The sequence below is a fragment of the Canis lupus genome, chromosome 7, assembly GCF_003254725.2.
Source record: "Canis lupus dingo isolate Sandy chromosome 7, ASM325472v2, whole genome shotgun sequence".
Lineage (NCBI taxonomy): Eukaryota > Metazoa > Chordata > Mammalia > Carnivora > Canidae > Canis > Canis lupus.
The window spans coordinates 45520698-45526697 of record NC_064249.1 but is presented as its reverse complement, the minus strand read 5'-3'; the positions used below and the strand labels follow the sequence as shown (position 1 = coordinate 45526697).

At 37.2% G+C, this 6000-nt stretch overlaps 1 protein-coding gene across 2 annotated transcripts in view; it reads left to right on the top strand.

Annotated features, from left to right (window-relative positions):
- Positions 1-2722: 2722 nt before the first annotated feature.
- Positions 2723-6000, top strand: part of LOC112647800 (urea transporter 2) — a 398379-nt gene continuing 395101 nt past the window's right edge. For both annotated transcript variants that reach the window (XM_035719418.2, XM_035719416.2), the window contains exon 1: positions 2723-2848. The gene's annotated coding sequence lies outside the window, so the exon portion shown is untranslated. The remainder of the gene's footprint in view (positions 2849-6000) is intronic.

The following is a 6000-nucleotide window of genomic DNA, read 5'->3' as shown; positions in this document are numbered from 1 at the left end:
AACAGAAACATCCAGGAAAAAATGAATATTTCAGATCCCCCAGGTCAAAGTTAATATCACTGTCTACATCTGGCATTATATCAACCTGTGTACAGTTAAAAACAATTGAAAGAAGTGACAATCCAAGGGCAGTAACTCCTTTGAAGAAAGCAAAGGGAAGCATTATTGTATACCTACTGTGTGTGAGTTACTGGAGCAGGCATCTTGTATGTTATCTAACCATACATAGCATGGTAGACCAAAGATGGCTTTCCTTTCAGCTCGTCCTTGGTTTGAGTTTTAGCTTTGCTAACTACTACCTGTGTGGCTAGCCAAATTATTTAAATTCTCTGAGCTTCCTGTTTCACATCTATAGTATGATACCTACTTTATGGGATTACACTGAGTATAAAGTGATAGCTTGAGAAACAGTGCTCTGCATATAGTAATGTTCAATAAATATTAGCATTTATTATTGCTGTTAATTTATTACCAACTCAGTTCCCGACATTCCTCAACACAAAGGAAAAACACAAAGACTGAGGCCTGATAGGACAAAAATCTGCTTAGGAAATTTACTAAATGGAATTTTACTTTTGAAGGTAATGCATTATTTTTCTTTTCTTCCCTTCTACGTGGGTCATGATTTCTCCATTCAGCTACTATTAATTAGAGATCAGAAACACCAGAGAAATCATCTAGTTCACTTTTTCTCTAGAAGGAGCTTCCACATCTTCCATCTGGTTTCAGAGCACCAAAGTTAACCTTTACCATGCTGCCAAATAGTCCATTTGTAAATAACCAGAGTATTTTTTCCAAGTGCCCAGAGTACAAGTTGACAACATTTTTCTTGCCTTTCTCTTCCTTTTCAAGCCCATAATCTCAACCAGTGGCTCAGTTCTTATGACAGTCTTCTTTAGCCTACAGAAAAGGTACCCAATCTGAGGCAAAAAGGGGAAAATTGTACAAAACCTAAAATGAATAATAGAATACTTTTCAAGGTGTAGGGCATATATTTTACATCCCATACTGTTTCATATGGCATTTTTGTACCTTTGGGAGAAGCTCTGACACTAAGAAGACAAGAACTGGAAATTGTCACCTTAATCCTTTATCTCTGGCTATAATTTCACCTTCCTCCTCTTCCCCTTGTCCTCTTCTTCTTAACTTTTGTCTCCTCCTCAGTTTCCTTCCCTTCCTTCAGCTCTCTCTCCTCTGCTTCTTCTTCTTTCTTCTTCTTACAGTCATCATAATCACCATTGTTGACTTTTATTCACTGATGACTTTTTATTATTTGCCAAACACCGGGCTAAATGCTCAATGTGCACTACATTCTTTAATCTGTCTGACAAAAACATAACTTACAGAACAACACGCTCTCCAGACAAGAAAAAAAGATGGAAAGGCTTGTGCCCAAAGGCTATGAGCCTTCAATGACAATGGACCATAGTGGAGTGGGTTGAGTTAAGGTGTGCTCTAATCAACTCAGTGGAAATGAGTTCTTCCTACTCATGTAGGAAATGGCTCTTCCTACAACATAAAAAGGCAGTGTTGATGGAATTCATATTGTCACCTTAATGCTAAATGCATTTTGTGGTAAATAGTGAATGTATCCCATCGTGTATGCATGTGGATTTGGTATAGCCACTTTAAAATAAGCTTGATATTCTTTTTAAGTAACTCATTTTAATTAGCTCACATATTGGAATTCATTCTTCTGTATTTTCCTATAATGGGATTCTTCAATAATTATCTGGGGTAAAAAGGGGGAAAGTGGAATGTGGTATTTATTTAACTTTATATATATGTGTATATACATAAATATATACACATATATACATATATATATTTGTAATTCAACATAGATCAAACTTTTGCATATATATTACTGTAATTTTGTGTAATGCACATGTCTGTATTGTTTGTACAAACATACACAAACCATATTCTCTGGAGTTAATTTGCACATTGCAAGAATCTATTGCAAGTCTATGTGATGTGAAGCATGACTGTATTATGGTTTTGAAGACTGCGTTCAAGTTTTGAAGCTAAGCAGACGTGGATTTTAATCCAGGCCCTGCAGTTTTTCAGCTGTGTAACCTTGGGCAAACTCCTTAATCTGTATGAAGTTTGTGAACTTTCCTCTTTGGTAAATATGGAGGTAATAGCCACTTTTACAGCTATTGTCACATTTAAATGAGAAAGTATATTGAAAGGCCTGGTACACAGTATATACTCAACAGAAGCTAGTCCTCTTTCTGTAACATGTTTTCCATTTATTGTAATAATACCCCCCAATCTATATCTATACTCGTATCAATCCATATCTATATAACCTAACATTTTTCTGTGTACATAGGTGTTCATACACACACATATTCATATCCACATATGGAATCATACTCCTACAAACATATACATGTGCCATCCCAAGTATATCTTCAACATAAAAATCAAACCTAAGGAGGTATGAAATACCCACTTATACTCACTTTAGCCCATATGGTACTCCATATCGGGCCTTGCCTACAAAGGTGTGAAAGCTGTTCCTATCTTGGTAACAGTGCCCATTGGTGCCACACGTTTCCTAGTGCCATCTACTGGAGAATTCCACTTTCTGCCCCACAGTGCCTCCTTGTGTTGGCTGCAGCCATTTCTCCGACTCACCATTTTGAGGGCTGCCTCCATTGTCCTAAAAAAACAACCATCCTAAATGTGCTCCTCTGTACTTCTATTTAGGTTCTTTCCAGTTTTCTTCCTGGGTGTTTTGGACATGAGTACATCCCATTGAAATATTTTCCACCTCTATCTACTGACAAAGAGAAGACTTGGAGCACCTCAGTCCACTGTCAACAGGACATGAACGACCGTGAGTACATGTATCATTTCTGAGGCCATATCTTCAGGATCTAGAAAGAAAATTCTATATCTTACAATGAAAGCTTCCTGCATTCACTAAGTTTAGGAATATGTTATACATGTATAATTCTTTCTTTATTTCAGTAAGAACTTTGGCTCACAAAAAGATACCACACGCCAATTATTTCAAAGAGATGAGATGGTTTTGGTCTTCCTTTGGCTGTGAGGGAAGCCAAGTTGGCTGTAGAAATGGTTACTGCTACACATTGATTAACCCATGGAATTCAATCCTCATTTCCTTTAGCTAGTGTATTTAATGCACAAAAAAAGGATTAATAATATGTCTCTATAGACAATTAATTTTGCAAGTTCTTTAACCCATTCAGAATTTTAAAGGTGACTGAGAAACGTGGTAGTGGATGAGGTGAGGATTAAATGCATTCATTCAAATCTTGTTGGTTGGTTAGTTAAGCTAAAGAACTAGTAAATGCTATTATAAGTCAGTCAAATCATTGTCAATGTTCTGTTGAAGTGATCAGTTAAATTAATTATCCTTGTTCCAATTGTCCATATAGCAACAAAGCATATGCAGTCTGTGAGGAGAATATCAATCTGTGCCCCCACCTCCTTTTCCCTTCCTCCCACCTTGCTCTAGCTCTCTACCCAAGGCCCAGAGACACTTGGGCTGTTGGCCTGATTAATCCTTTCACTACTTCATCAGTTAGACCAATGTTGGCGCTGAGTATGTTACATATATATTCAATAAAAATGGTAGAGAGCCTTCTGCGTAAGTTTCCCACTATCAGGATAAAAGAAAGAGTCTAAGTAGAAAGAGAATAAACAAAGAGGGACAGAGAAAGACAAGTGAGGTTCACTGCTGCAACAGATTTGGCCCCAACTTTCTATTCCTAATAAGCCAAATCTTGTGGAAGAAGACAAGAGGTAAGTGGTTTGATTTACTCCTCTTGTGCATGTAAGTGAGGGTTGTATGAATTTACACAACCTGACTCATATCGTAAAAATGTAGATCATTTGAAGGATTGGGTTTGTTTTGGCAAAGGTTAAGTGCCCAAGTTTGCTTTCTTGCTCCTCTGTTTCAGGGGCAAGTGACACTCATTCGAAATATCTTGTGAGAAATAAGCACCTTGGTCCCTGGGTTGGGGAGCTAGAGAAGGGAGGATATGAAAATGCCATGCTTTCATTATGCTCTAGGTTACTTATTTACAAACTTCTTCATCAAGGAAATCTGTTTCTCCATGTATGGCCTCTCAGTTCAGCTGCCTTTGTTATAATGTTACATTTTGTATCTAATATTTCTTGCTACTATTTAGAAATCATTGTGACTACATTGGTCTTTATCGATAATTTTATGTAGCATAATCCATCACCATGTTGGATGTTGGGCCAGGGAGAAGGGCATTACTTTGTCTTTCATTCGGAGCTCAGACAGCTCTCTCATATTGATTTCTTGGCTTGCATGTTCGTTAGATGATGATTTGCACTTTTCCTGTATTGTGTTTATCCAGATTATGTTACAGATGCATCTACAACACATCATCATTAACAACAAACATTTATTGAACTCTTATGGACTGTGGATCAGGCTCCAGGCTAGGTACTAGGGATAGTAAGAGGAATTTAATGCGATCCCTACCCTGGAGGATTTTATTATCTATTGGACCATGTTTGTTTAAGAGGGGGAAAAAAAGATACCTAACAGCTTATATCCAGTGAGTGCTAGAGGCAATATGCTCTTCAAGTTCAGAGAAAGGAGTGGTTGGTGATGGCTGAACTGGTCAGGGAAGGCTTTATGAATGAGATGAAATTTGAGGTTTTTTTTAAAGGATGAGAAGAAAATTTGGAGGGGATACTGAATATAGTGAGTCTCTGAATACCACTGTGCCAAGCTAAAAAAAAAAAAGTAATCCCTGTATCTTTAAACTACAATTGCCTCTTTAATTATTTATGAGCTTTAGACAGAGAATCAATATTCACCTACTTTCCACACTGCTTTTTGCAGAGTTCTATTGTTAATAACTTTGCACACCTCATCATGCACAACAAGGAAAAGCCACCCAGTCTGTTAACTTTCTCATTAAGGCTTCCCTGACCTGGTTGCCAACTTTTAAGATTGTCTTTGCTTTGTCTAAAATTTGCCCTAGTTTTTCTCCTACTGAAAGCTCCAATTAGAAGAATGTATATTCAGTGACTTCTTAAAGCCAAGTGAATTTTAAGGTAAGAGAATAATAAAAAGAAAAACACTTCTCATGAGTGTTGCTTCACTGAATCTTCAGGAGAATGCAGGTTTGACCCTGGAGAGGATATTAGTTCCCCAAGGGAAATATCCATTTATGAGAAGTTCCAGGATTTTTTCTCTATAAGAAAGAGAGATGTTCAAATATTTTTGAGGATTGAAAACTTTGCTTATTACTTTCGTGGGACTTTACTGGTCCAGATAGATATTTACCTCAGCTTATTTACAGAAACCTTGGCAGGAAGACTGTCTGTGGCCAGCAGTATTAATATTCCAAGGACTAAACCCTGTGACTTTCCGAATGCCAGTTCTTTTTCCAGAACTCTCTCTGTGATTTCTCTTATGTTATTTTAAAAAAATCTCTGTTTTAAAATTTATCTTGACTTTAGTGGAATAAGAGGCAGGGAAGAAATGAAATCCATATTTTTTTTCTTTCATTTCTTCATACAGTACATTTTAGAGGCATCTATTGGGTATATTGCATAAAGTATTCCACAGATCTCCAGGAGACATTAGTCTCCTTGTGTTAAACATGTGAAAGGAATTATCATTTGCATACTTTAAACTAAATGGGTCAGAAAATAAAAGAGGGGTACCTGGGTGGCTCAGTGGTTAAGTGTCTGCCTTTGGCTCAGGTTGTGATCTAAGGTCCTGGGATCAAGTCCTTCATCGGGCTCCCTGCAGGGAATCTGCTTCTCCCTCTGCCTATGTCTCTGCCTCTCTCTGTGTGTCTCTCATGAATAAATAAATAAAATCTTTAAAAAATCAAAAATTAAAAATAAAAGAATACTTTTCTTTTTTTTTAAGATTTTTATTTATTTATTCATGATAGACATAGAGAGAGAGAGGCAAAGACACAGGCAGAGGGAAAAGCAGGCTCCATGCAGGGAGCCCGACGCGGGTCTCAA